The 21,143-nt window shown below is 37.0% G+C and overlaps 1 protein-coding gene across 2 annotated transcripts in view; it reads left to right on the plus strand.

Moving 5' to 3' along the window:
• The first annotated feature begins 4,924 nt into the window (after window positions 1-4,924).
• Window positions 4,925-21,143, plus strand: part of PHC2 (polyhomeotic homolog 2) — a 145,834-nt gene continuing 129,615 nt past the window's right edge. For both annotated transcript variants that reach the window (XM_031962370.1, XM_031962369.1), the window contains exon 1: window positions 4,925-5,028. The gene's annotated coding sequence lies outside the window, so the exon portion shown is untranslated. The remainder of the gene's footprint in view (window positions 5,029-21,143) is intronic.

The following is a 21,143-nucleotide window of genomic DNA, read 5'->3' on the forward strand; positions in this document are numbered from 1 at the left end:
AACGACTGTTAAATGTAATAGTGCCAGTGTCATTAAGTTTGGGAAGTTTATTCTTTATCCTCTACTTGATACTTACCAAGGGCAGTGTTTCTATTGGAATCCTCCTTCTGATTTAGGGATACAAAGCCCTAATAATCCCTGCTTAATTTCCTCATATTGAGTCCATGCCTCTAGTGCCAATCTGCAGGAATGTTCTGCCAAAGAATTCCACAGAGCTGTGTGGATCTGACACAACACTATTTTTTTTTTTTTTTGAGGAGCTCTAAAATGCTGTGGGTCTTACCATAAAAATTCATTTGAGCATAAAAGTAAGTTCAGTGGACAAGGTCATTTGTCTTTTCCTGACTGGCCACATCTGAGCCTTGATTGTAAATGTATAGTGCCAAGAGTCTTCAGACTTTGAGCTTTCAGGGAAAGTTTTTAAGAATGAGTTTGATAACTGAGGGGTGGAGCTGGGGGTGGGCACAAACTGTAATCCCTGCTGCTGGGGAAGCTGGGTTGCTTAAACTGAAGAATTCTGAGCAATAGTAGGCTAACAGTTTATCAGGGCTGTCTGCATTAAGTCCAATACCAATAGGTTGAGCCTATTGGGTCACTTAGGATCAATGGGCCACTAGGCTGCCGGAGACAGGTAAATGAAATGGATCAAAGATTCTGTCTTGATCAGCAGTGGGATCAGGTCCGTGAGTAACTGCTATGCTTTTAACCTGGGCAAGATAGAGATACCTAGGAGAAAGACAGGCAGAGAGACAGATGGAAACAGAGAGGCAGAGAAAGACAGAGAGACAGGGAGAGATAGAGACAGAGAGACAGAGAGACAGATAGAGACTGAGACCTAGAGGCAGAGAGATAAAGACAGACAGATACAGAGACAGAAAGACAGAGACAAAAACAGAGAGAGATAAATATAGAGATAGACAGACAGTGACAGAAAGACAGAGAGACAGAGACCTAAAGGCAGAGATAAAGACACAGAGGGACAGAGACAGAGAGATAGATACAGAGACAGAGACAAAGACAAAGACAGAGAGAAATATAGAGACAGAGACAGGGAGATTGATTCACAGAGAGACAGAAACAGAGAGACAAAGATACAAAAAAAGATGCCGAAAGACAAATACAGAGACAGAGACAAAGACAGACAGAGACAAAGATAGAGACAGAGACAGAGAAAGACAAAGAGACAAAAGACAAAGACACACACACATACACATAGAACTGGATATCTATATTTGTTTAGAGTGGAAAAGGATCCCATGTATAATGAGAGATTTGAGATAAGACTGAGCAGATTCCTAGAAGAGATGAATGATTCACATGATTTTGGGATTTTCCCCCTCATATACTTCCTTAGGATTCTTTGTTCTTTCCATTCTGAAATTACTTTGCACAAAAAGGCCCCATTTCCTTTATCTGGGAAGGACAAAATGAGTCCCTTGACAACAGCTCCTTTCCCTAATTAAATGGTGAATAAAAGTGATTCAAGAAGCTAGAGCCTGACTGAAGGCTGTTCTGCATGTCAGGATTCTAGCCTTTTATCAAATTCACTGTTGTTGGATTATACAGAAGCAATCCCTTTGAGTCTGTGAATTATTTATGACCCCAGGAAAGGAAAGGTAACATGTCACCTCCATCAGCCTTTCTATTATTGACAGCTTAAGGAGATGAAAGTATGACGGTATTCCAAAGCCAACAATACTGAGCCTGACTTTGGAGCTTCCTGGAAGTGCTAGCCATGGGACTGGGAGGGAAGGCGATTAGATCATCCATGGGAAATAAAGCCAATAGTCACAAAATTAAATTCCAGTGTTATAACCTTAGAGATGAATGAGAACCTAGGCTTAAATCTCACCTCTGATGCTTCCTATCTAAGTGACCTTTTAGAACTCAAGCCTGTAAATGTAAAATTGTAAAATGCAAAGGTACCAAAAAAAAAAAAAAAAAAAAAAGCACTTTATCTATTTAATGAAAGGTTAAATGATGATTTCTCTTTGGACTCTAGTTGAACCTTGAAGGAAGTTGGAGATTCCAGAGCCAAAGGAAAGTAGAAATGTATGTTTGTAAGTAAGATAGAGTAGGAGTTAGCCTTGAAAAGGCACCGAGGCAAAGGATTGAAGACAGAATTTGAGGATGAGTAAATAGGTCTATTTGACTGGAATGCAGTTTGTTATTTAAGTAATTGCACAAATAGGTTTTTATGAAGTGCCTAGTATATGCCAGGCACTGTAATGAACACTGGGGATCAAAAAACAGAAGTGAAACAGATAGTTCTTGAACTGGAGGAATTTATAGGATAGGTACCATGTACATATATATCTTTAAGGGAGAGGTGAGGAGAGAGAATTCTAGACCTAAGGGACAGGTATTGCAAAGGCACAGGAGCTAGAGATGGACAGTTATGTGAGAGCATCAGCAAGAATGCCAGTGTTGCAGAACCTAGAGTGGATGGAACTATCCCAGAATGGAAATTAGGGTGTAAGAAGACTGGGAAGGTAGAAAGGGATCAAGTTAATGCAGGACTTTCAATGCTAGCAGAGTTTATCTTTGATCTTAACGGTTATAGGAAGCCACTGGAGTTTATTGAGTAGAGGTGTGATATAATCAGACCTGTATTTTAGGAAAATCACTTTGGCAGCTGAGTGGAGGATGAGTGGAGTGGGGAGAAACTTGAGGGGGCAGGCCCACAAATGGACTATTGTAATGGTCTAGTATGAGGTAATGAGAGGCTGTACCAGGGTAACTGCATCAGTGTAGACAAAGATATGTATGCAAAGAACATTGCAGATATGAAAAACAACAATATTTGACAATAGATTGAATATATGGGATATGTGACTGAGGGATTGAGGATGAGGATGACATCAAAGCTGGTGTCTAAGAAGTTGGTGGTACCTCTCCAGTAACTTCAAAGTATGGAAGAGGGAAGGTTTGAAAAGAAGGGGAAGAAGTAAATTTCTGTTTTGGACACAAGTGAATTTGAGATGTCTACAGCAGTGGTTCTAAAACTTTTGTTCTCACTAACCCCTTATACTATTAAAAATTACTGAGGATCTTTGCAAACTTTTTGTTTATGTGGTTTATATTTATATTTACCATATTAGAATTAAAAATCAATCTTTAGTTTGTAAGTCTTCTGAAAAAATTTCAGAAACCTTCAGAATTCTCTGGAACCCAATTCAGAATCACTGGTCTATAGGATACTCAGTTTGAAACGTCAAAAAGGCAGTTAGTAATGATAGGCTAGAACTCAGGGTGGAGAATTGGGTTGGTTCTATAGATCTGGGAATCAACTGAATTAAAATGCTCACTGAACCACAGATGATGATTGATTACCAATGAGATAGTATAGAGAAAGAAGAGAAAAGTGTCCAGAACAGAACAGAATCTTGAGAGACACCTAAAGTTAGTAGTCATTACCTGGAGGAAGATCTAACAAGATAGTAGATAAGAGAGAGAGAGAGAGAGAGAGACTCCAAAAACATCAAAGTGAGAAAGAAGTACATTCTATGCATGGGGGACAGTTGATGCAAAGACATTAAAAAGGGAAATGGAATGTCATCAAGAATTGTAAGCCAGGATATCTGGATTGTAGAATGTGTGGAAAGGGGAGACTGGAGAGGTTGGAAGGGGACAGATTGTGGAGAGCTTTAGCTAACAGATGGGTAGCAGGAACATACTGTTGTTTATTGAATGGGGGGAGGGAACATGACATAGTCTGATCTGAATCTATCATTTTGACAGCTTTGGGAAGGATAGATGATTATGGTAGTGATGATGATGATAGCATTTATGTAACACTTTAAGATTTGCAAAGCACTTTATCTCATGGTTTGTAGTAGAGAGAAACTAAGAGTTTGGGGCAAAGATAATGAATCCTGTTTGGGATATATTTAGTTTGAGGTGTTCATAGGATAGCTAATTTAAAATGTCTAGAAGGTAGTTAGTGATTTGGATTTAGAGCTCAGGAGATAGCCTAGGACAAGATGAAGAGATGGATATTGATGAAGAAATAGATGGATATAAACATAGATATTGATAAATGGAGACCTATAATTAAGAGGGTATGTTTAGCAGAAGGAGAGGCAGCAGTAAGTCCCTAATAATTCCAGATCTCTTCCCAGCTCAGCAACTTACTATGGGGTCCTGGATAAATTACCTCAGTTTTTTCATCTAGAAAATGGCAACAATATCTATTATGTCTAAGCCACCATGTTGTTTCAAATTAAAATTTTGGATTGTTCCGAATCCCAAATAATACGAAAATGAGAAATATCAATGAGTTTTTTTTAATTCTTTTAATTAAATTTTTTAAATTTTAATTCTAAAAGAATTTTAATTCTTTAATTCTCTTTAATTTTTTTTAAAATTAATGATCCTCGTCCTGACCCCCCTCCAGAGCCAAGCCTCTGTGTGTTGTCCTCCTCTTCGACATCCCCTTTGAGATTTTCTTGGAAAAGATACTGGCGGGTTTTGCCATTTCTTTCTCCAGCGGGTTTTACAGCTGAGGAAGCCGAGGCGAACAAGGAAGCGACTTGTCCAGGATCACCCAGCTAATAAGCATCTGAAGCTGGATTGGAACCTGAGTCCAAGCCCTCTATCGCTGTGCCACTTAGCTGCCACTCTCCTATGTGACAATACTTCAGATACTTTTGGACGTCCCCCAGCCCCTGTATCTGTTCTGCAAAGGAAACAGCCTCCGCCTGCTCCACAGAGTATCCCTGGAGCGCACGTGGGAGGCGGGGCAGCAAACCCAGCTGTGACCACTAGGGGGGGAGGCAGGAGGTCAGGACTGGGAGGAGTCCCTACTCCGGAGTCCCTCCCACCTCCCCGTCGCCATGGTCACGGGCTCAGGTTCCCCAGTCCTGCAGCTACCCATTGGCTGGAATAGACACGTGACCGGGTTGGAATGCTAATGTGACGGTTCTGGTCCCCCGCCCCCTCAGTCGGAGGCTCGGGCTGGCCGGCAGGCGGGCGTCGCTCAGCCCGCGAGGGGCGGGCCGCGGGGCGGCACCTGGGAAGAGCGACCAGGTAGGGAGAAAGGGGGCGCGGGAGACCGCAGGGAGCGGGAGGGGCCGCGGCCGCGACTCCGCCGGCTTAACCCTTTGGGCACCCAGCTGTCACGCGCAGGAGCGAATCGCCGGGCATGTTTCCGTGGGCTCTAAAGAAGCGGGTGGGGGGGAGAGGGAAAGGGGGAGGGGAGGAAGAGGGGACGGTGGGGCGCGCGCGCGCGTGCACGCGCGGCCCGCCCAGAGTCAGGAGGCTCTGGGGCGCGGCGCGCGGCCCCGTGGGTGGCGTGCCGAGCGCGTCGGGGCAGAGGGCGCTGGTCCACACTGGCGCTCGGAAGCTGGAAAGCCTAGACATTAAAAGAGGTGGGGGTGGATCGTGTGCTCCGGGCAGGACACATCTGGACGACTGCTGTGTCCGATTCTAGGCGTCCCAAGCCGGGAAGAGGGGAACAGGGGAAGGGCGGGGGCCTTGAAGGACCTAGGCGTACTTAGCGTGGATGCGACGGAGGCGCGGTGGGGGGCAGAAAAGATGAAGGTCTTGTAGTGTCGCTAGGAGGCCTTCATCTAGTTCTCTCTGGCCCCGCCCACTACGTGCCAGCCACTGATCGCTCGGAGATGCACCAGGAACCGCCCCTGCCCTCAAGGAGCTCGCGCTCTAACGGGAAGCTTTCCGGTTGTGCAAAGAATGGGGTGGAGGCCGCAGCTGTCGATTTAAGTTTGACGTGAGGGAAAACTCGCCGGCAGTCAGGCCAGAACGGGCGGCCTCGTGGGCTTCTCTCGTCGGTGGTCTTTAAGGAAAGACCGGGGGGGGGGGGGGGGGGGGGGGGGGGGGGGGTCTTTTGTCCAGCGTCTTATCCTGAGGATACTTTTTGAATTGGACCCTCCAGAAGAGCTGCGAATATCAACACTGCCTGAGATACTGACTTGGCATGTGTGTCCATGAAAATCTTTCCACCCCAGTCTCCTCCTCTGTAAAATAAGGATAATTATTATTTGTAGAGTGTACTTGTCTCAGAGAGTGTTTGTGAGGATCTGGTGAGACAATGCTTGTAAATGTTCTTTGTAAAATACTATGGAGTTGTCAGCTGTTATTGTGAGGAGAATCTGGTAAGGGGCGGGGGGCGGGGAGTGTTTAACCTGGAAAAAAGAAAACATAGAGGAGTCTTAATGGCAGTCTTCAGGTATTTGAAGGACTGTCCTGGGAAAGAGGATTTATGTAAACAGCAGATTCGCAGGAGCACACAAAAAAAAATAAGAAATTCGCAAATCTAGAGACATCTCTCCCAAATGTACAAACAGACTGTTTATGCCTGGCCTGCGGTGGAACCTTCTCAAGTCATGTTGAATCGATCAGCCATAGTGGAACATACTGTACCTTGGGGAAATAACATCTGATGTCATTGGTCTTCTTCCAATAGGCATATAAACAGCATTAGATTTGAAGCCTGAAGACCTTGGTTCAAATCCTAGTTGCCATTTATGAAGTTATGTGACCTTGGCTTTGTAACAGCCTCAGTTTCCTTACATGTTAAAAAAAAAAAAAAAAAAAGGTGAGTTAGATTCCAAGCTCTAAATCCATGATCCTACAATACTAAGCTTATTTTACTTAACTTTATAGGGCAGTACTGTATAAGCAGTACTGAAAAGTATAAAGGCACATTTAAGCTTCATATTGAGAAAAACTTTTACTAACAGTTATTCAAATGGGAAAGAGCTGTCTTGGCAGATAATGTGCACTCTATTAGGACTTGATTTAAAATTTTAATGATTCCTTGCTTTCTGTGAATGCCATAGAGGTTATTCCTGTTGAAGTAAAAGTTGAATTAGGTTGAAAATTCTATACTTTAGACTGAGAGCTGCCTTAAAGAGGCAGATTGCCCACCTGTATATCCTGTAAATTCACACCAGACTGAATAATGATAATGAAGTTCAATGAGAAACTACAAGCAAATTCTTCTACCCCAGAACTGATCAGAAAATCAGTCAAAAGCTTATAGTCATTTGGAAAGGGGGCCCAAAGGGGTCCACCAGCTATGTTTAGCTTGCAAGGCTCTGTGTCTAGAAGCATCAGAGTGCCTCAGGCTTCCCTTGGAAATCTCTAAGGTAGAGCTTGGGCTTGACAGAAAGCCCCAATTCAGGAACTAAAGATGGAGATACTGAGTAAATCAAAGAGAACAATGACCAGTATGAAAAATTTATTTTGAATCTAGAAGGGAAGGGAATGGGTTAACTTATAACAACTGCAAACAGATTTTGAAAGGAAAAAAATAGATTTTCCATAGGGACTCCATGAATACCTAGAGGAAATGATATAAGAGATTTAAACATGAAATAAAAACTTGGGGAAATAATTTAAAAGAGAATAAATTAGAAAAGAAAGTAGTAGAAATTTACACAAGAAATGGACTCCCTGAAAATTATTTTTTTTTATTCCTCCTCAAATTTCTTTAGGTTTCTCTTTTCCCACATTTTCAGCTGAAAAACTTTCCCCATAATTTATAGAAAAAATTGAGACTCCAGGATAATACATCATGACCATGTAGGATTTATACCAGGAATGCAGGGCTAGTTCAATATTAGGAAAACTGATGGCATAATTGACTATATATCAATAACCAAATTAACAAAAACCACATGATCATCTCAATAGATGCAGAAAAAACATTTGATAAAATCCAACATCCATTCCTATTAAAAACACTTGAGAGTATAGGAATAAATGGACTTTTCCTTAAAATAGTCAGTAGCATCTTTTAAAAAACCATCAGTAAGCATTATATGTAATGGGGTTAAACTGGAACCATTCCCAATAAGATCAGAAGTGAAACAAGGTTGCTCACTATCACCATTACTATTCAATATTCTATTAGAAATGCTAGCTTCAGCAATAAGAGTTGAGAAAGAGATGAAAGGAATTAGAGTAGGTAATGAGGAAACCAAATTATCACTCTTTGCAGATGATATGATGGTATACTTAGAGAACCCCAGAGATTCTACTAAAAAGCTATTAGAAATAATCTACAACTTTAGCCAAGTTACAGGATACAAAATAAATTCACATAAATCTTCAGCATTCTTATATATCACTAACAAAATCTAGTAGCTAGAGATACAAAGAGAAATCCCATTTAAAGTAACTGCTGATAGTATAAAATATTTGGGAATCTATCTGCCAAAGGAAAGTCAGGAACTATATGAGCAAAACTACAAAACACTTTCCATACAAATAAAGTCATATCTAATCAATTGGAAAAATATTAAGTGCTCTTGGATAGGTTGAGCGAATATAATAAAGATGACAGTACTACCTAAACTAATCTATTTCTTTAGTGCCATACCAGACTCCCAAAAAAACTTTTAATGACCTAGAAAAAATAACAAAGTTCATATGGAAAAACAAAAAGGCAAGAATTTCAAGGGAATTAATGAAAAAAAAAATCAAATGAAGGTGGCCTAGCTGTACCCGATCTAAAATTATATTATAAAGTAGCGGTTACCAAAACCATTTGGTATTGGCTAAGAAATAGATTAGTTGATCAGTGGAATAGGTTAGGTTCACAGGACAAAATTGTCAATAACTATAGTAATCTAGTGTTTAACAAACCCAAAGACCCCAACTTTTGGGATAAGAATTCACTGACAAAAACTGCTGGGAAAATTGGAAATTATATGGCAGAAACTAGGCATTGACCCACCCTTAACACCGTACACCAAGATAAGGTCAAAATGGGTTCATGATCTAAACATAAAGAATGAGATTATAAATAAATTAGAAGAACATAGGATAGTTTACTTCTCAGACCTGTGGAGAAGGAATGAATTTGTGACCAAAGAAGAACTAGAGATCATTATTGATCATAAAATAGAAAATTTTGATTATATCAACTAGTGCCCTGTTAGAAGGGAAGCAATAAACTGAGAAAACATTTTTACAGTCGGAGGTTCTGATAAAGGCCTCATTTCCAAAATATATAAAGAAGTAACTCTATAAGAAATCAAGCCATTCTCCAATTGATAAATGTCAAAGAATATGAACAGACAATTTTCAGATGAAGAAATTGAAACTATTTCTAGCCATATGAAATGATGCTCCAAATCATTATTAATCAGAGAAATGCAAATTAAGACAACTCTGAGATACCACTACACACCTCTCAGATTGGGTAGGATGACAGGAAAAGATAATGCTGAATGTTGGAGGGGATGTAGGAAAACTGGAACATTGATACATTATTGGTGGATTTGTGAATGTATCCAACCATTCTGGAGAGCAAGTTGGAACTATGCTCAAAAAGTTATCAAATTGTACATACCCTTTGATCCAGCAATGTTACTACTGGGCTTATATCCCAAAGAGATCTTAAAGAAGGGAAAAGGACCTGTATGTGCAAAAATGTTTGTGGTAGCCCTTTTTGTAGTGGCTAGAAACTGGAAATTAAATGGATGCCCATCATCCCCACTCAATCCTCCATTCATCTACCAAAGTGATTTTCCCAAAACATGGTCTGATTATGTCCGTTCCCTCATTCAATAAACTCTGGTGGTTTCCTATCACCTCCAGGATCAAATACAGAATCTTCTGTTTGACATTCAAAATCTTTCATAGCCTAATCTTCGCTTACTTTTCCATTCTTTACTTTATCTCTTGCTACATGATCTTCACTTTAGTGACACTGGCCTTCTTGCAGTATATGAAAACACTCCTATCTCTCAGCTTTGGGGATTTAATATCTCCAGTGCCTAGAGTGCTTTCCTTCCTCATCTCAACTTGTTCAGTCATATCTGACTCTTTGTGACTTCATTTGAAGTTTTCTTGACAAAGTGGTTTCCCATTTTCTTCTCCAGCTCATTTTTCCATGAGGAAACTGAGGCAAACAGATTTAAGTGATTTGTCTAGGGTCACACAGCTGGTAAATTTTTGAGGCCACATTTGAATTCACAAAGAGGAGTTTGTTGAAAAGAGCCAAGTCCATCACAGTTGATAATCACATAATCTTCTTGTTACTGTGTACAATGTTATCTTGGTTCTGCTCACTTCATTCAGCATCAGTTCATGTAAGTCCAGGCTTTTCTGAAGTCTCCTATTCGTTATTTCTTATAGGAACCATGACATTCCATTATATTCATATAACTTATTACCCATTCTCCAAATGATGGGCGTCCACTCGATTTATTTCTAGCTCCTTGCCATAACAAAAAGAATTACTACAAACATTTTTGCACTTGTGGGTCCTTTTCTGTCTTTTATGATTTCTTTGGGATATTGTAAAGACAGTGCTGCATCAAAGGATATGCATAGTTTTAAAACCCTTTGATCATAGTTCCAAATTGCTCTCCAGAATGGTTGGATCATTTCACAATTCCACCAATAATGCATTAGTGTCCCAATTTTCCCACACCCCTTCCAACATTTATCATTTTTCCCCCTCTAATCTTAGCCAGTTTAAGAGCTGTGAAATGGTCCCTCAGAGTTGTCTTAAATTTTCATTTCTCTAATGGTGATTGAGCATATTTTTTCATATGACTAGAACTGGCTTTAATGTCTTCATCTGAAAGTTGTTCATCTTTTGACTCTTTATCGATTAGGGAATGGCTTGTATCCTTATAAATATGAGTCAATTTTTTATATATTTTAGAAATGAGGCTTTTATAAGAAACACTAGCTATAAATATTCTTCCCCAGCTTTCTGCTTCCCTTCTAATTTTAGCTGCATTGGTTTTGTTTGTGCAAAAACTTTTAAGTTTCATGTAATAAAAGTTAATCCATTTTGCATTTCACAATGTTCTCTTTGACCATAAATTCCTCCCTTTTCCACATTTGCTTATATCTACATTATGAATCCATTTCAATCTTATTTTGGTATAGGGTGTCAGATGTTGTTCAGTGCCTAGATTTTGCCATACTATTTTCCAGTTTTCCCAGCAGTTTTTGTCAAATAGTATTAGAAACCCAGAAGTTTTGAGTCTTTGGGTTTACCAAACACTAGCTTACTATAATCATTGACTATTATGAATTGTGAACCTAACCTTTTTCACTGATCCACTATTCTTAGTACTAAATGGTTTTGATGATTGCTTCTTTATAATATAGTTTTAGATCTAATATAACTTGAAATTCTTGACCTTTTGTTTTTCCAGATGAATTTTGTTACTATTTTTTCCTATGCTATACTATACTTCTATTAAGTAATTTCTTGGCAAATTGATTGATATGGCACTAAATAAGTAGATAAAATGGTCATTTTCATTATATTAGCTTGGTCTACTCATGAGCACTTGGACATTCTTCCAGTTATTTAGATCTAACTTTATCTGTGTGAAAAAATTTTGTAATTCGTTTATGTAGTTCCTGGCTTTGTCTCGGCAGGTAAACTTCCAAATATTTTATGTGCAGTTATTTTAAATGAGACTTCTCTTTCTGTCTCTTGTGGCCAGGCTTTTTTGATAACATATTGAAATTTGTGTGAATTTATTTTATAATCTACAATTATACTAAAGTTGTTACTTGTTTTTAGTAGTTTTCTAGTCAATTCTCCAAATAAACTATCATATCATCTGCAAAATGATAGTTGTGTTTCCTCATTACTAGTTTATTTTATATTCTGCAACTTTGTTAAAGTTTTTTCTAGTAGTTTTTTAATTGATTTTCTAGAATTCTCTAAATATATCATCATATCATATGTGAAGTGATAGTTGTGTTTTTTTATTACTGGTTTATTTTATATCCTGCAACTTTGCTAAAGTTAATTGTTTCTAGTAATTTTTTAATCAATTCTCTAGGATTCTCTAAATATATCATCACATCATCTGCAAAGAGTGATAGTTGTTTTTCCTCATTACCTAACATTTCTAGTACAATACTGAATAATAGTGGTGGTAATGGGCAACCTTATTTCACTCTAATCTTATTGGGAATGATTCTAGTTTATCCCCATTACATATAATACATGCTGATAGTTTTAGATAGATGCTACTTATCATTTTAAGGAAAATTCCATTTATTCCTCTGCTCCCTAATTTTTTTTTTTTAATTAGGAATGGGTATTGGATTTTATCAATTTTTTTTTGGTATCTGTTAAGATAATCATATGATTTCTGTTCCTTTCATTATTGATATGGTCAATTATGCAGATAGTTTTCCTGATATTGAACCAACATTCTTGATATAAATCCTACTTGGTCATAATGTATTATCCTCGTGATAAGTTGTTGTAATCTCTCTGCTGATATTTTATTTAAGATTTTTGCTTCAATATTCAATTGGAGAAATTGGTGTGTAATTTTCTTTCTTTGTTGTGGCCCTTCTTGGTTTAGGCATCAGCACCACATCTGCTAGAAGCTATATGAAAACTGCCTGTATTTTAGAATCAGAGGTCAAAGAAAAGATAAAAAAGAACCCAATAGAAACAATTCACCACCTGGAAGGAATCCCCTAAAGGAAAAGTCCTAATAATGTAATAACCAAAGCTAAAGTTATCATGTCAAAGGAAAATTACTACAAGATATAGAAAAAAAGCAGTTCATACCATGAAACTACAGTCAAAACTATATAGGACCCAGTAACCTTTATGAAAGTTTGAGAAGACATCATTGACTGTAATATTTCAAAAGTTAAAAAAAGATCGGTTTACAATTTTAACTTGCAAAAAGGAATATAACTTATTGGGAATGGGAGTGGAGTAGGGGTGGTAATGGAATAGCTTAATGTCAACAAGCATTTACCAAGCACTTACTGTGTGTCAGTATTGTGCTAAGATCTGGAAAAACAAGTATAAATGCAAGCAGAAGGAAGGACTGCCTCTGGCTTTAAGAAAATTATATTTGAACATTTGAAAGAGAGCTGAAAAAATGGTAGTGGAGGATACACTTTTTTTTCTTTTTTTTTTTAATTATAACTTTTTATTGACAGAATATATGCCTGGGTAATTTTTTACAGCATTATCCCTTGCACTCACTTCTGTTCCAACTTTTCCCTTCCCTCTCTCCACCCCCTCCCCTTGATGGCAAGCTGTCTTATACATGTTAAATATGTTACAGTATGCAGAACCGAATAGTTCTCTTGTTGCACAGGGAGAATTGGATTCAGAAGGTAAAAATAACCTGGGAAGAAAAACAAAAATGCAAACAATTTACACTCATTTCCCAGTGTACCTTCTCTGGGTGTAGCTGCTTCTGTCCATCATTGATCAATTGGAACTGAGTTAGATCTTCTCTTAGTCGAAGATATCCACTTCCATCAGAATACATCCCATACAATATTGTTGAAGTATATAATGATCTCCTGGTTCTGCTTATTTCATTTAGCATCAGTTCCTGTAAGTCTCTCCAAGTCTCTTTGTATTCATCCTGCTAGTCATTTCTTACAGAACAATAATATTCCATAACATTCATATACCACAATTTACCCAACCCATTCTCCAATTGATGGACATCCATTCATTTTCTAGTTTCTAAACACTACAAAAAAGGCTGCCACAAACATTTTGGCACATATAGGTCCCTTTCCCTTCTTTTTAGTATTTCTTTGGGATATAAGCCCAGTAGTAGCACTGCTGGATCAAAGGGTATGCACAGTTTGATAACTTTTTGGGCATAATTCCAGATTGCTCTCCAGAATGGTTGGATTTGTTCACAACTCCACCAACAATGCATCAGTGTCCCAGTTTTCCCACATCCCCTCCAACATTCATCATTATTTTTTCCTGTCATTTTAGCCAATCTGATAGGTGTATAGTGGTATCTCAGAGTTGTCTTAATTTGCATTTCTCTGATTAATAATGACTTGGAGTATCTTTTCTTATGGCTAGAAATAGTTTCAATTTCTTCGTCTGAGAATTATTTGTTCATAACCTTTGACCATTTATCAATTGGAGAATGGTTTGATTTCTTATAAATTAGAATAAATTCTCTATATATTTTGGAAATGAGGCCTTTATCAGAACCTTTAATGGTAAAAATCTTTTCCCAGTTTGTTGCTTCCTTTCTAATCTTGTTTGCATTAGTTTTGTTTGTACAAAGGCTTTTTAATTTGATATAATCAAAATTTTCTATTTTGTGATCAATAATGATCTCTAGTTCTTCTTTGGTCACAAATTCCTTCTTCCTCCACCAGTCTGAGAGGTAAACTATCCTATGTTCCTCTAATTTATTTATGATCTCATTCTTTATGCCTAAATCATGGATCCATTTTGATCTTATCTTGGTATATGGTATTAAGTGTGGGTCCATGCCTAATTTCTGCCATACTAATTTCCAGTTTTCCCAGCAGTTTTTGTCAAATAATGAATTCTTATCCCAAAAGTTGGAGATCTTTGGTTTGTCAAACACTAGATTGCTATAATTATTGACTATTTTGTCTTGTGAACCTAACCTATTCCACTGATCAAGTAATCTATTTCTTAGCCAATACCAAATGGTTTTGGTGACTGCTGCTTTATAATATAGTTTTAGATCAGGTACAGCTAGGCCACCTTTGTTTGATTTTTTTTTTCATTAATTCCCTTGAAATTTTCGACCTTTTGTTCTTCCATATGAATTTTGTTGTTATTTTTTCTAGGTCATTAAAATAGTTTCTTGGGAGTCTGATTGGTATGGCACTAAATAAATAGATTAGTTTAGGGAGTATTGTCATCTTTATTATATTCGCTAGGCCTATCCAAAAGCACTTAATATTTTTCCAATTATTTAAATCTGACTTTATCTGTGTGGAAAGTGTTTTGTTATTTTGCTCATATAATTCCCGACTTTCCCTTGGTAGATAGATTCCCAAATATTTTATGCTGTCGACAGTTATTTTGAATGGAATTTCTCTTTGTATCTCTTGCTGTTGGATTTTGATGGTGATGTATAAAAATGCTGAGGATTTATGTGGATTTATTTTGTATCCTGCATGGAGGATACACTTGCTCATGAGTAGAGTATGGAATTCCACACTTCCTCTGGACTAGACTGGAAGTCAAGAGTTAGAAGAGGATTGAAGGAGTAAGTGCTTTCACCTATTTCTGTTGAAAAGATCAGTCCAGAGAAACCTAAAAAGATAATACTTCAACATTTAGTATTATATGATGTTGTAGTGCTAAGATTTTAATAAGAAGAAAATGTTTCTTCAGAAAAAATATTGGTTTTGTACTGAACTAGTTAAAATCCCACTTGCAAGAAGCCTTTCTCAATTCTCCTTGATGCTAGTGCCTTTTGTCAATGATCTTCAGTTTATCTTGTATGTATCTTGTTTGTATGTAGCTGTTTATATTAATTGACTTCCCTATTAGACTGGGGACTTTTTTTGAGGTATGAACTGTTTTTAACTCCAACACTTAGGACAGTGCCAGGTACATAGTAGGCATTTAATGAAGACTTATTGACTTGACTTGTTGTGAGGGCTTGAAGAAGGGAAAGAGAAGAGAGGATAAAAGGAAAAATATACTATTGTAGAAAAGAAAGAGGAATCTATTATTTTTCATAATAGGAGTATGTAAAAAGAATGTAACAACCTGAAATCTCTCTACAGACCAAGTGGCCCATTGACTTCCCATTAAGAATCCCTGATGCAATGGAATGTTAATATAATATAAGAAATTATGAAAAATGATTTTTGAGCAATCTGAGTATGAAGTGACAGAGTAAAGTGAGCAAATCTAAGAGAAAAGTTTATAAAAGGATTGCAACATTGTAAAGAAAAGCAGAAAAATTTAAGAAATGTGATCATAGCAATGATCAAACCATGCCTCCAGAGAATCTACAGTAAAACATGTTACCTGCCTCCTGACAACTTTGGATACAAGTTTCAGAATGAGACATGCATTTTTGAACTTGACCACTGTGCAGATTTGTTTCTTTTGACTATGTTTTTTATTTCATAATTTTTTTCTTTCTTTGGCTTTTTCATTAAGGACGGAGGATCAGGAATTGGAGGGATAGGATCAGCAAGAGTGATGCCAAAAAATAAAGATGCCATTGTAATATCTTTTAAAATGTACATCAGAGAATAGAAGTTCAGAAGGAAGCATAGACAAGCAGAATAATTTTGAAAGTAATGTGTAGAATTTATTATAGATGCCTAAGAAAAGCAAAAATTATGAAATGGAGTTTCATTGTTTCTTAGGGAATTTTCTTTTTGAATATTTTATTTTTTGATGTTTAGGTCCAGAATTATAAAAAAAAAATTTTTTTAAATTCAATTTATTTAAACCAATCTGGAAGGGTTGAGAAGTAGGAGGACTTTCCACAACTGGGGATCTTCCTCTCTTAACTTTCTCTTCCTCTCTTATTTTCTCCCTCAGTTGTGAGTCATGCAGAACCCATCCAAAAATAACCTGGTGGTGGAAAAACACACCACCACCAGGATTGTGCTTCCCTGTTGTCTCCCCTCCACATTTAGTAGAACTATCTAGTAAGTTCATCCTGGCTGTTTGCCTTGACACAGCTTGGATATGGAGTCAATAACTATTTTTTTTTTAATTGAAACAGAGTACCAGGCCTTACCATGCTATCTTCAAAAAAATTTATTTTTATTTAGGAAAAAAAGAAAAACAAAAAAGGAATACTAAACAAAATTAAACAAAACAAAAGAGAACATTGTCATATACCCAGCAGAATATCAGGGAGGATTCAAAATGTATAACAACAAATTATCTGATTAAGAAAGTATATATATATATATATATATATATATATTAGTAGAAGAAATTATATTCATCATTTTTCTTCCTTGAAAATTGGTCTTTTGTTCTCTTCTGTATACCTTATTTACTTTATTCTTTTTTGCCTCTTTTATCTCCATCCCTACCCCTAAGTAGGCTATAGTAAGAAAGGATATATTTATATATACATATGTAGATATATACATACACATATCCCCACACAAATACATACATACATATCTTGATTAGTCAAGCTGAATCTTTGCTTAATCCTAACTTGCTTTGCTATTATGTAACCTGTCCCAACTCTTGTTTCCCTCTCTTGAGTTCTTCTCATACCCTTTGCTTCCAGCTCTGCCCATCCCTCCCCACTTATTTCTTTATAGATTTTGGAGGGTGCTATCCTCTTCATGGTATATATGTAATGTTGCCTATTTAACCCATTTCTGATGTAAGTTTTCAGAACTATGAGCCCTCCCCTCCTTCTAATGCCTCTATTTTTCCTCAGCACCTCATTTATATTATATAATTACTATTTTTACCTTAACTCTGCCCTAATTTTTCTTTTGAGCTTTTCCATTGTTGATATCAGTCTTAAACATATGGTATTCATTTCTCATGTAAAAAACAAAACAAAACAAAACAATTTGTCCATTTTGAGTTCCTTGGAATTAATCTTTCATATTGGCTTTTATATGTTAAATTTTCTATTAAGTTTGGGATAGAAAGTCCTGAAAATCTGCAAGTTGTTGAATATCCTATTTTTTCTTATTCAACATTATAGATAATTTTGCTGAATATATTTTTGGCCTGAGGTCTAGTTCTTTTAAGTGATGCTATATATGATTTCAGGACCTGTGGTCTTTTATTGTGGCTGCTGATAAGTCCTATACAATTCTGATTGTAGTTCCAATGTATTTGAATTGTTTTTTTTTCTTGTCTTTTGCAAAATTTTCCCTTTGTTCTGGAGTTTCAAGTTTGGCATTATTGTTCCTATGTGTTTTCCATAAAGGATCTCGTTGAGGTAGTGCTTAGTAGAATTTTTCTATTTCTACTTTCCTCTCATGTTCTATAACTCCAGGAGAATTTTGTATTATTGTATTATTTTTTGCATTATTATGTGAAGGTTCTTTTTTTGATCACAACTTTCAGGCAGTCCAATTATATTTTTTCTCGTTGATCTGTCCTTCAGATCTGTTGTTTTATAAGATGTTTCATATTCTGTTCTATTTTTTCATTCTCTATAATCTGTTGTGTTATTTCTTGGTCTTTCATGGCTTCACTGGCTCCCCCCCCCCCCCATCTTCTTTAGGATCTTCTCAGGTTATATCTGGAGGATCTCTGTTCTGCCCCAAATCTTCTTGATTTTTCAGCAGTCTATATTCTCCCTGATGCTCAAATTTGCTCTATTTGTGGGTGAAACCTGGGAACCTTGAAATTTACCAACCTACTCTGCCATCTTCCCAGAATCTTCCCCTTTTCATATTGTCTTACCACTGCCTCTTAAGTCCCTCAGACTTTACTATCTTCCCTGCTTTTATGTTATGCTGATATTTCCCATTGCCCTCATTACTTGAATGACCAAAGAACTCCTGGATCAGCCCCCACTATTGCATTTTTAGGATTTTTGGGTCTTTCTAATCATCCTGAATCTGAATTGTTCTTTTACATGTCATCTCTTCCAGTTAGAGTGTTAGGTCCTGAGAGCAGTCAGCTATTTTCTTTGAATTCTCAGAATTTCATGCTGTACTTGACACGTGGTAAATGTATAATATATACTTTTCATTCATTCAAAGGCTTGAGAGAGTTTTTTGATTGATAAAAATTGAAATCATCTTGGAACTAAGAGTAGTATCACATCCATAGAAACATCCCAGCAGTTCAGTTTGAACCTGCCCCAGGTTCACAACCTTGGAACCATCCTCAACTCTTGACTTTCATTTACCATCACCATTAACCTAGTATACACACACACACACACACATACACACACACACACACACACACACACACACACACATACACCAATTTGATAGGTCATGACCAGATATGGGGTTTCCTAACTGAATGTGGGGCTCATGAAATTATGATTAATTATAAATAAAAATCAGTAAAGTTTAATTTGTATATGTAATTTACCTATGTATATATTCAGGATCATGTAAAATTTTCTCAGATGAAAAGGGATACTGAGTAGAAAAGAAGCCCTAGTCTACAGTGCTTGTCCATGGAGAAAAAGTGTGTGTAGAAAGTCTAATATATCCAGACTTATGTTATGAATTTAGATGGACAATTTATAGAACTTGTTCATCCCTACATGTATTTGGATTGTAAATGAGTACAAAATTGAACAGAAAAAAAGCTTGTATTTGGGAAATTTGCAGTATTTTAAAATTTGTTTCTTTTCTCCATCTCTTTCTCTCTTTTTTGTACTTTGATATTGTATACCTTTTTGCTGTTTAGTCAGCTTTTACTTGGCGAGTTTATATGCTATGACATTGGTGCACATATTTTTACCACTGATGATTTCTTTTTCAAGTTACCCCAATTTTCTTCCTGAGGCAAAGACCCATCATCTTTCTACAATGTATATCAACGAAGCATGGAATACCACATCTCAAAAAAAAAAAACCCAAATCTCCCAAACAACAACCCATAACACATCAAAACAGTGGGTCAACAATGGTCAGTGGAAAGATAAATCGCAGACAGTGTACTACCTGTAAAGATGAGCACAGCTAATGTGTTAGAAAAGATATCAAAGAAATGAATAACCGAGAAAAGATGTGGGTAGTTTTTATAGTGAAAGTGTGGAATAACATATGGATAGTTTGTGGATGTGCCAGTACCCACCACAATCTCAAGAGATAAAGATTAATGTCTTTGTGAAAAATTTATAGAAGGGCACATCATGAGAAAAAATAGGTTGGAATTTGTCCCATTGATGGGAGTATAGAGATTCTTCGAAGTTTTTTCCAATTGATGCTAGATCGTTATGAATCATGAATATCACATTATCTGAAGAATTTAAAATGCAGGTGACAAAATAAGTTATGATTTATATTAAGTAAGCTATACTATATTAATGATAATCACTTGCACTCAAATTCAAGTGTTATCAAAAACAATGTGCCATCAAAAGAAGAGGTGGAGGCAGCTAGATGGTGCAATGGATAAAGCACTGGCTCTAAAGTCAGTAGAATCTGAGTTCCAATTTGAATTCAGTCACTTAACACTTCCTAGCTGTGTGACCCTGGACAAGACACCTAATTCCAATTGACACACACACACACACACACACACACACACACACATACCACACCACACCACACCACACCCCACACACACATATACATACACACACAAAAGTAGGTAGTTTTCTGTTCCAGATAATAGGTAGCCAGATTGTTTCACTGGAGCCAAAGAATAGTAAAAGACCTTGAAGACAGGTTTTGCATTGATTGATCCTTAATAGAAGATTTAAGGTGGTGTGTGGACAAGGATTGCATGAAATAAAAGGGCATAGAGAAGCTGCTATTTTTACTGGTAGGGGGAATATTGTAGAATCACAATTGAAAAGGAGCTTAGTAGCCATCTGATCCAACCCCTACATGAAAAAGAATCCCTTTTGCAATATCTCTGGAAAATGATCATTTATCCTTTTCTTGAAGACCTCCAGTAAAAGAGAACTCACTCTCATCTGAGATAGTACATTATCCATTTTTGAATAGTTCTAGTTGTTAGAAAGTTCTGTCTGTCATGAAGCCCAATTTGGTACTTTGCAGTTTCTACTCATTAGTTCTGCCTTCTGAGGAGGTACAAAATAAGTCTAATCTTTGTCACAGTCCTTCAAAGATGGAAAACTCTCATATTGTCCTGAAGTTTTCTCCTGTCAAAAATAAATACTCCTAGTTGCTTTAGCTGATATTCATATGGCATGAACTTGAGGTTTTTCACCACTCTGTCTTCCTCCATGCTCTTCAAAGTGTCAATATCCTTCCTAAAATATGGCACCCAGAACTGGATATAATATTCTAAAACTAGTCTGACTAGTGCAGAATATATAGAATTATTGCCTTTTTCCTAGAAATTGTTCCTCCAAGTGCCAGAGGATGAGAAATGAGTAATACAAAAGTGGAGGCTATCATTAAAGACAAATTTTCTTTTTCTTTTTGAGCAAGAGAAGAGAAAATGCAGGATCATAGCTTGAAAGGATGGTAGGGCTAAAAGAAGGATCTTTTTTGAAAGGTTGCAGGAGATGTTGTAGACAACATGAACAAGCCTGTAATTAAAAAGAAAAAAATAGGAAAAGAGGGTAGATGACTGCAATTACAGAAATCTGACAAATGAAAGAGATGAGATACAGGCTTAGGTAAGAAGGGTCACTACATCACAGAGAGAAAGAAACGAGAAATGAGGAATTGTATTTGAGATGTAGAGAAGAGAGAACTCATGGTGAATGACCTTGATTTTCTTAGTAAAGTATAAAGCAAGGTAT

This window comes from Sarcophilus harrisii, chromosome 3 (genome assembly GCF_902635505.1).
Source record: "Sarcophilus harrisii chromosome 3, mSarHar1.11, whole genome shotgun sequence".
Taxonomy (NCBI): domain Eukaryota; kingdom Metazoa; phylum Chordata; class Mammalia; order Dasyuromorphia; family Dasyuridae; genus Sarcophilus; species Sarcophilus harrisii.